The sequence below is a fragment of the Anser brachyrhynchus genome, assembly GCF_964034855.1.
Source record: "Anser brachyrhynchus genome assembly, chromosome: 2".
Taxonomy (NCBI): Eukaryota; Metazoa; Chordata; class Aves; order Anseriformes; family Anatidae; genus Anser; species Anser brachyrhynchus.
The window spans coordinates 80,684,295-80,695,196 of NC_137695.1; positions in this window are offsets into that span (position 1 = coordinate 80,684,295).

Below are 10,902 nucleotides of genomic sequence, written 5' to 3' on the forward strand. Positions count from 1 at the left end.
GCAGAGGAGGGTGAGGAAGGAAGTCACAGGCAGGCTGAAGGAAGAGGAGAAGGAGGGTTTGTAGTATGTGAAGGTGCAGTACAAAACTTGTGCTGGGTTTCATATGCTGACAATAAATCTGTATGTCTTAGGGTGAAAAGGAATGAAAATGTATTCTAGAGATCCTAAAAAAATAATAATAATCTTTGAGAGCAAAGCTGTATTTAATTTGGTTATAATCCTCTGAACTGAGATATATTTCAACTTGACTGAAGACTCTTGAGCACTGCTCACAGAGGAAACCTGATCACTTTTGGCAGAGGGAAGAAAAATTGTCTGTTAAAACTAAATTCTCTCAGCTGGCACATTTATCGCCACAGATCAATGAAAACCAGAGGATAAATAAAAGCAGACTTTGAAAATGAACGGATAGATGTCCAGGAGCCAAAATCTCTCTTTTTTTTCTTTTGTTTTCTTCTTCTGGGTTTCTTCTTTTGATTTTTCTCCCCTGAAGAAAACTAAATTGAAATGTGCTTTATTGACTGGTCTGTATCTTATTTAGAAGACTGGTAAATTAGTGGCTTGTGTAGTAGCGGTCTCACATTTGTTGCCCTGCCAGACCTATTAGTTTGCCCCACTAAATGTGGACAGTCAAATGTAGTGTATTTTCCAAGGTGGGACATGATGTTCTGCTTTAACAGGAAGCACGTGGTCCAGTTTTTAACTGCATAGCAGGACTTGGATGGGACTAAAATTACTAAACAGCATGCTGATGGTTTTAGGGAAGTTAACCGTATTTTCCCAGGGAGACTTGGTATGTCTAAGGGGAAAGAGAAAGTAAACAGTATGTTTGTTTTCAGTAGCAAGCCCTGGAAATGCATTTGGAATACAGGCAAAGCTTCAGAGATACAGGTGGCCACTATGCCCCTCACAGGTATAGCCGTATTGCTCTTTGATCTTATGCAACGTGGACGCAGCCTTGATCAGTGTCCTTGCACCCATCGTCTTGTGTGTCATCCTTTCTTCAGACTGAAAAGTGCTGGGCGAGCTGAGCTTCTCCCCAGGGTCTGCACCACCTGACCTCTCTCCTCTGTGCTCCTTTTCCTGCATTACACAGCACTTCGCTCCCACCCCCTTCAATATTATTGCCATATGTTGTCCATCTTCCACCTCCCTTCCAGCTGCTCCCCCTTGGCCGTCCTCCCCAGTCTTGGTTCAGGAATGCTTCCTCCCTCCCTCTGCCACCTCCTGCACTCATGCTGGGAGCCACACCATCCCTGTCCCTACGAAAAGGACAAGCCCCTCAAGTTGGTGTCCCCCAGACCTTGCTGTCTCCACTTTTGAAAATGTTAGTTAAATAAACACCATCAGATTTTCTCCAATGCCAATCTTCCTACTGTAGTGGAGTTTAATGAAGGAATGTATACAGCTGTTCTATTAACTGCTTTCACTGGTCACCTTAAAACATCCTGCCTTTTTACGATGTTGATAAAAAGAAATTATAAGGGCTAGGCCACCAGGGCGCTGAGATCAGGACATCTTGCGCTGATGAATATCACTTCATTGCCTCCATATATTTACCCATTGATTGTCCATTGCATCTGGCCTTACACCCATGCTTCGCACTCGCCATCCTTTTGTTCTGTGTTTGTGCTGAATACAACAGGACCCGCACACCTGCCTGAGATCCCAAAGGCTTCTGTAATTAAATACTTAGGGAGAGTAAGAGTAGCTGAAAGCTATCCATTATCAACTCTTGTGGATGGAATAAGATTTTAATACAGAATTCAAAAAACACTTTTATTCAGTGGTTATTTTTTATTTTTTTTGTGTATAAACGTGTGCGACAGTAGGAATGGTTTAGATAGGTTTGGATCTATGATTTCTTTAGAGCAACAGCGAGGTAAGGAAAAATATGGTCATTGTGGGAAGGTATAGCCTGTTTCTGTAACACGCTGTATTTGAACTGGAGCCTGTCTGACAGCTGTCTCCAATAGATAGATAAATTGTTATACAGGGAAAGAATTACAACAGTGACATGTGCCACATTTATAAGCAAAACCTCATAAACCCCAGCAAGGGGGAGGAATTTCCATTGCAGAAGTAAACGGTTGTATGCCTTTGATAGAAAAATATTAAGACATTCTGTGCAAGGTATCTTGAGGCAAAGGTATGTAGTACTTGACCATCCTGGCCATAAGAGCGAGAGGTCAGTATGCTTGGTAATAGAGGCCTGTCCATCTATTGATTTATTTATTGTTTTCTGAGAACAGCACCACTAAACTGAAGTCCTTAGTTATTATTAGAAAGATGTAAAGCAGGATTAAAAATGAGCTGGGATGAAACAAAGGTTTGCTTCAGGGAAATATCATATTCTTCTGGTTAGGAGAAGGAATCTTATCAGGTCTGGCTCTGTAATTTCCCTATAATATCTGAGGCAGACTCCTAGAACTTAATGAGCTGCATAATGCAATGACAGCCATAATTTGGCTAATTAAAAGTGACAGGCAAGGATCCTCCCTCAAAGATAGGGGAGGGAAAAAAAAAAAAACAACAAAACACTCATTTCTCTTATCAATTGGCCTGCAGGTCTGGATTATTTTTTTTTCCTGGGCTGTCCTACAGTGAAGTCCTTCTCCAGCCAGGGCCTGGGCCGCCATTTCTGTGAGGACACCTGGGCTGCGCGATGAAGGCCCCGCCATGTTCCTGCCCAGGGCTGGTGTCACCCTCCAGCAGCAGGCCCTGCGGGGACAGCGGGTCTCCACCCGCCAGTCCTGATTCTCAGCTCACACCCATGCGCTTCTGGTGATGTTATTACCCACATTGGAGTTGGCTGGTGCATGTCATATAATATTTGTCCCCTTTACATTTCTGCCAGACAGTTAATTGGTACAATGAGTAGGAGAACATCTCACCAGTTTAATCCCACCACCCTTCTTTAGTTACCTTCCTTCACTGTTTTCATGTGTGTTACCCAGTTCCTAGTATTCCCATTACCTACTTACTCCAATTTAAAATTGAGCTTACAATTTTGTTGAAGCAGCTTTCTTTTCTTGCTTCCCATTTCAAGACATTATTTCAGGGAAGAAGGGTGTGCCTGTTGGGAAGTCTGAGGGCTAGGAGTTGCTGGTTTGGGTTGTGCCTCTACAGCTTGAGCAAGGCACTTCAATCTCTCAGCACCTCAACTTTTTGTCTGCAGCAGGAGGTGAAAAAAGGATGACCTGACTAAAATGTGCTGGGCTTTACCATATTGCTGTTTGTAAAATGTTTTAAGATCTTAGAGTGGAAGGTTCACCAATATGAGAAGGACGTAAAGTAGTTAGAGAGTTGTCCAAAGTCTTAAGCCATTAGTCTTGTCCAAAGGAGGATGATGAAGATGGTGAAGGATCTGGAGGGGAAGACCTATGTGGAGCAGCCGAGGTCCCTTGGTTTGTTCAGCCCAGAGCAGAGCAGGCTGAGGGGAGGCCTCATGGCGGCCTGCAGCTCCCTCACGAGGGGAGCGGAGGGGCAGGCGCTGAGCTCTGCTCTCTGGGGATAGCGACAGGACCCGAGGGAACGGCATGGGGCTGGGACAGGGAAGGGTCAGGCTGGGTGTTAGGGAAAGGTTTTGCACCCAGAAGGTGGTCGGGCACTGGGACAGGCTCCCCAGGGCAGTGGTCACAGCACCCAGCCTGCTGGAGCTCAAGAAGTGTTTGGACAACGCTCTTAGACACACAGTCTGATTTTTGGGTGGTCCTGTGTGGAGCCAGGAATTGGACTTTATGATCCTTGTGGGTCTCTTCCAACTCATAGAATCATAGAATATCCTAAGGTCTTGCAGGAATGTACCTGTTCTTTCTGTGTGTTGTTAGTGGATTAGCGGTGCAGTTTTCGTAGCCACTTATATTTACACAAGTTAATAACCAGTGTAGAAGTCAGCAAAGGTGAATGGTGGCAACCATTTTGTGCTCAAATTGCACAGCTAAACGTGAGGGAAACCCAGTGAAGGGGACCCAACAACTTTGTCTGTGACAGCATGCCTTGTGTGTTTTCTACCCTCTATCCCCATGGGACATATCCATGACCTCTGTCCAACTGCTCAGTTAGTTTACCCTTGTCCCTGATGCAAAACCCACATCACTTGAGCACCGTCAAGGGCTTTGGTGTCCCATCACCTGCTCTCAAGTCCCACTGCAGCGCCACCGTTGCCACGTCCCTGCCTGCCAACAGGTGGAAAGGGAGGTTCAGACAGGGATGCAGGGGGAGGTATGATGCCAGCCAAAAGGTAGTGGGTACCTCTAAGGATGGCTACACGTGCATTAATTATCTAAACCAAGAAACCCTGCCTTTGCTGCTCTTTAAGTAGAGCAGGATGACTTCCCTGAGTGCCAGCACATACAAATATGGTATATTTATGCTCTTCTGTTTATTTCTCTTAAAAGGGAGCACAAATGAAAATATTTAATTTTTCTCTGATAGTTCAGTATTATGGGTGGGCTGGGATTCAGAAAAAACTTTGGTTTTGCTTGGATTTAAGCAAAGAACATTGAAAACAGAGATTGAGTAGTTCAAGATATGCATAGTAGAAGATGTGCTCTTTGCCAAACAAATTGTCAGTTAAAGTAAACTGCAATGTGGTATCTAATTATTCTTATATCAGTGATGTCTGCTTGGTCGTCTCTGCAAAGAATTAGTTTTGACCTTGAAGAGATCTCCAGGGTATAGCTAGCAATAGCTCTAAATTGACTAACATTGTCCCAAACCTGCAGATTTCATGCTAGGCTTGGAATACATTCACGACGCATGTCCATGATGGTTTAAGCTGGTGTAAGTCGGAGCTGGAACAAGTGCAGTTCTAGTCCTAGCCAGACACTTGCTTTGCCTCAACATAAAGTTTGTCTGATGGTGAGAGAGTTCAAAAATCAAAACAGAAAAGTAATGGATGCAAAACTATAATTGCCAAGTTTAAAATAAAATGAAACAGTAATTTATTTTTTTTTGCACGCTCAGCTGCCTGAACCCATTTGCAGTGGGATCAGAAAAGCAGCAGTGGTGACGGAGAAGACAAGGTGGGAGCCTTCCACCTAGGACAAGGTGGGGCCATGCCGAAGTGGGGTTGGAGCAGCTCACGCTGTTGTCCCAGAGCACACTTACATCCAGACAGGTTGAGTGTGGGAGCACTCTTCAGGCCTCTTTCCTGAGCACTAGACAGTAGTTGGCCTGCACTTTCTTCTTAACCTTGCCCTCTCCTCTTCACAGCCTTTCTGTCTTGCCTCCCTCTGTGTGGCTGAAACCTGTTAACTACACTTCATGTGCTTTGGTTCACGCTGTTCCCCGTAACTGTCTCCTGCAACCACTGCAACCTGTTTTCCTTTCTGCTACTTCTCCCTCCAGTAAGGTCCAAGGCAGCACTTCGCAAGACTTTTCCCCTCCTTTGTGTTAGACAGCATGAGGCTAATAGGCAGCATTTTCCACCACAATATGCATGCACATTACATCTGCAAAATAAACAGTATTCAGAACTTACTGCTTTTCTGGACTTCCAAGAAGGACAGAAGTTCTGACATGTAAAATGCTCATCCAAAGGATGGGACAAGGTCTATTTCTTTCAGTGGTTCTTGCTTTATTATCTGATCCTTGATGGCACCTATGCTGGTCTCCTTTATAGATGTGACTTTCAGTGCCAAGAAGGTTGTGACAGCAAAGTTTATAAAATACTTATGCTGTGGGTGTATATGAAAGCTTCATTTGAGATGATATTCCCAATGTTCTGAGTTACTCTCATTTATACAACAGCAACTTTGCACCCTTCTAATCATGTAAATGGACTTTGAAGAAGACATTAGCAAAATTTGTAGCTAGCCTCAGGACAAGAATTTCTCCCATCGTTTGGAAATGTTATCAATCTGCATTAGGTTTGGAAACTATATTTATGCAGCAGAACTGTGCTGAAGCATCTATTGCAAGATTGAAAAATCCCATTTCTGCTTATGCCTGCTTGGCAGTAGGAAGATAATGCCAGTTTTCAGACACCATTAAGGATTTAATCACAAATAATGTATCCCAACATATCACTTGAGCCTTGGCAAAACAACATTTTTCAATGCAAATACATTTTGTTGGAAGTTCTGACTGGTTCCAATTATTTTGCTTCCATTTTAAGCTTCTTTTTATAGTGGTACGGTGCAGTAAAATGGATCTTCATGTTGACTGTTGGCAGGGTCAGGCAATGCAGTTTAGAAATACAGAACTCCTAACATAATGTCCCGTTTCTGCTGCCTTCTTTGCAATATGAGTTGATAGAGAATTTATTTCAAACAATACTTTTTTATGAAAAGCAATGTTTCTCAGGTTTGACATTGTTCTCTAATTCACACTGAATGCAATGCAGCATAATTTTCAAAAGCATAGTTTTTGACTTTTTTTTTTTTAAGTCAAAATGTGTCAGCTCTAATCATTTTTGGAAATGTGGATACTACTTAGGGTTAAATGACGCTACTTGAGTGCCTAAGAGCGCTGCCTAATATTATCACGTTGGCAAAGTTCCTGAAGCTATATTTATAATCTACAATTAATTGTACTCTATGGACCAATTCCACCATGCTTCTCAGGCTAAAGCTTTGAGATGGCCACAGGAGAGAAAAGCCAGTGGGAAGCAAGCTATTAGGCTTTAGCTACTGGGTCTTATGACCAACAAGAAAACCACCGCTGTTCTGAATGCCTGGATGATGTTGCATGGTATGGTGCATGGTATGAGCATGTATTCTTCAGATGTGTAATTAAGACTTACCCACTGCAACAAATACTTTGACGTAAGACAAAACAAGAGAACTGACAGTGCTAAAACATGTACCAATTATATATATCTTGCAGTGGTGATGGTAGAAAGTTATGTGTCAGCATTTGGTTAGCTGGAGGCAATGAGGTTCAGCCGTGTTTCTCAGTTCTGTCATTAAACACCCTCCTGTGCTCAAGGTATGAGGTCCATTTGCAGACAGGAGAAATGAAGATAGAGATAAGGAAGGTTTTGTGCCCTGGCAATGGGCTGAGTGAAACACAGGGCTGGCATGGGCAGTGTGTCTTGCCCCTCGCTTCCACCAGAGCAAACATGCTGCTTGAAGGCTCCGTCTTCACCTCCTGTTACCATGCTGGGCCTATGGATTTCACCTTATTTCCCAGGCATTTTACAGAGCTTATAAATATTTGTTCCCACTCCAGAGTATGATTCCAGTTTACGTATTCTTCTTCCTTCATCTCTGTTCATTTCCTTTGGAAAACTTCTAATCTCCCAGTTCTTGTCCTCTCTTGTTGCTCCCTCCAACCATTAATCCTGAAGACAGTATTGCTAAAGAGATTACATCTGCTGGGAATAAATTCCTAAATAACAGGGTCTAACCATGTTTGTTTCAATTTCTGCACCTTGGAAAAGAACGCAGTAATTTTTTACTGGTCCCTCAGGAGAGGGTTAAAATTAAGTAAACAGTATTTGAAAAGTGCTTGGCAGATGGCAAAAAAAAAGTCCAAGTATTTTCAGAGCTCTAGTGAGAGGAAACCTCTTGTTAGGCTGCATGTCTCAAATCAGCTTCAGCAGATTTTTTTTTTCTTTTATGGTTGAGAGCTTATTTAAAAGGAAAAGATGTTCATGTCTCTGGCACTTGGAGTTTGAAACTCATGTCTCTGTCACGTTTCTTTGGCTTTTCTCTCATGTTCATTACTATGCTCTCTAAGTGCTTAAAAACACGAGTTCCTAGGGCAATATAATTTTAAAATTAACCGGAGTGTGATATTCAGAGAAATTTAGGGAGCTGGGAACCCCTTGGAATTCATTAGATGCTGGATTTAAGCTACATATCCAAGCTAGATGTTCACATTTCAAAGTTTTTTTTGAAGTATTTAAACAGAATGTTCAGAGCTGAAGAAAGGCGACCCCTGGAGAGCCTTTAAAACAGGAAAGGAAGAGAAAGAAAGAATTGGGCAAAATTATCTTGCATCTAGCTTCCAACACAGATTAGTAATTAAATTGGTAAAAAGTTAAATTGGTGAAATGATTTAAAACCCAGGTATAGAACATCCTTTCCCAAGGAACTGGAGTGCCTTTTTAGGGATCCCACAAAAGGTTTCAACAGTGTAATTCATTTGATTTAATTGATTTTTCCACCTTTTCTCTGGGAGGTGACAAAGCCAGTTGTCAAGACAGATAAGAGAGCTGCACTGTGGACTGCATGTTCACAACGTTTTCCAATTTAAGCCTTCTATCGTCAGGGCTTTTTTATCATCTTTAGGCAAACTCAAAGTATTAAAGTTTGTTATTCATTTAGTGTCTCAAAGTACACCAGGAATATTAAAGATATAAAAAGCAAAACGTGTCCCTGACTAAGAGAGGATTTCTTAATTATGTATTTTATTATGTATTATATTACTTTCTAGAGGCCTCAATCAATGCCTTGGCTGCTGCACAAATACAGAGAAAGGCTCATTCGTGGCAGGACGAGTTTCCCACAGATGGTAAACAGATGTCTCAGGTGTATGGCAGAAGAAAAGGAAGCCCTTGAATGGGGACCTCAGGCAAACACACTAGTCTGCACGAGTCCTGAGCCGACCAGCTCTGGAAACAGCATCACTGCCCATCTTGGAAACACTCCAGACATTATCCATGTTGTCCTTTAGGCAGCCTGGCTTCTACAGATGATGTCTTCCCTTGCAGCAGGCAATCCTGGGACCTCTGGGGAAGGGACATGAAGCAACCTCGTTTGGCCCATGTGGCAGGACCAGAAGGGGTACAGCGATAGGAGTCAATGGAGGCCCCTGAGAGTTGCAAGGGCTGGTCACCACTCTGCGTAGGCATGCATTCGAATAAACGCTACCGGCCCTCTTCAAGCATGGGTCTGGGCTCTCCTCAGAACCAAGTGGGCCACTGGCAGTCATCTTTTACAGACCACTTCCAAATCTCTTCTAAAGCCCACTTCAGGGTTGCTCTTGAGTTACAGCGAGGTGGGAACTGGGGGGGACTAAGAGATCTGACATGGGTCACAGCAAGAAAACATCATCTGGGCTAAGAACAGATTTGTTAAAGGCATGCCTTTCAAAGGCCATCAAAAGGCACCTGATGCCCATTGGTATGTAACAGTAGGTATTTAGGGCATAAGAGTGGCTATGAATCAAATGGCATGAAGAGGAGAAAAACAGGATAAATGCAGTTCAGTAAATCTGGAACTACTTAATGTAGAGGAAGACGTTAAGAGGTTTTTTTGACAGAAAAGTTTCAAAATTATTCATTAAAAAGCAGCCTTTCACCAATGCTTCTTCAGCCAGGCTTTTCTTTCTCCTCGCCTCGCCTCGCCTCGCCTCGCCTCGCCTCGCCTCGCCTCGCCTCGCCTCGCCTCGCCTCGCCTCTCCTCTCCTCTCCTCTCCTCTCCTCTCCTCTCCTCTCCTCTCCCCTCCCCTCCCCTCCCCTCCCCTCCCCTCCCCTCCCCTCCCCTCCCCTCCCCTCCCCTCCCCTCCCCTCCCCCCTCCGCTCTCCTCTCCCCTCCCCCCTCTCTCCTCTCTCCTCTCTCCTCTCTCCTCTCTCCTCTCTCCTCTCCTTTTCAGAGCCTGTAATATTTTCCAGATTCCTGAGAAAGAAAGGCTATTCCTCTTTGAAATTCTGATTGCTTGTTCAACACATGTTAGAGAAAGCAAGGCATGACCAGCCTATTATATTCAAGAGTTAGTAGATGATTATGGATGATAATTATATCCTGTTAAAAACTTCCCTAGAGGTAGGGATGAAATGGAAGCAGGGTGAAACGGGGTAATTTTGTGACCCTTCACTTGTCTTCAGTTATTAAGGACAGCCTGTAACTGAGGACAAAAAAAAAATGAATGATGCTTTGGGCTTCAACCACGTGAAATGTCTCTGTCTGCTAAGCAAAGCACAAGTCTCGTCACTTTTACGTGTAAGTTCAAGCTACACGTATGCCTGAACGCACACTCTGCTCTGCCTGGTGCGGCCTCACCCCAAGTTCTGTGCACAATTTTGGGTGCCACAATATGAGAAGGACATAAAACTATTAGAGTGTCCAAAGGAGGACTAAGAAGATGGTGAAAGGTCTAGAGGGCAAGACACATGAGGAGTGGCTGAGGTCCCTTGGCTTGTTCAGCCCAGAGCAGAGCAGGCTGAGGGGAGGCCTCATGGCGGCCTGCAGCTCCCTCACGAGGGGAGCGGAGGGGCAGGCGCTGAGCTCTAAGTGAGAATGATTTGAGTGTCCATGTACATGTGAAAGGTGCCCTATGTCTTCCATGTAGGAACTACTCTTCTTCCTTATGAAAAAGAAGCACAGCTGCCCCTGAGACTGGACGCCACCAAAAAACAAAAACAAAACACCCAACCAAAGGAAGAAAGGTGGGAACTTGCGATGCCCCGAGGGGTAAGGCTGGAGACTGGCTGAGCTGAGGGCAGCGCTGGTGACACATCCATCTTCCCATGGGCTGCACTTAGTAGCTCCAAGGAGCCATGCTGGTGCTCGGTGCCCAGAGATGCTGTAGATATTTTCTGTACAACAGATCCCCACTTCAGGTTTGCTCAAGGTTCCTGAGCTTGATACTAAATACCAAATTTGATGCCTTGGCCCTTTGAAGATCTCTGAAGTGGGGCTGTTAATTTCAGTAGGACCAGGAATTTATTCTTTTTTTTTTTTTTTTTCCTGAGGAGTTATTGACTCTATTGATTAATTGAATTACTTTTTTTTTTCCAGAATGATTTCTGTGATGCTTTCCCTCAAATATCACAGATTGTAAGACATCCCACTTATGTGCCATAAAGTCCTAATAAATACATATCAGACTTAAAAAGCTCCCACAGATGTCACTATTTCAATGCAACCTACTCATTCTTCAGAAGCAGAAAATGAGAAACATCTCCAGTCTGAAACACCTACCCATCAAGAGATTTCCAATTGCTTGTTC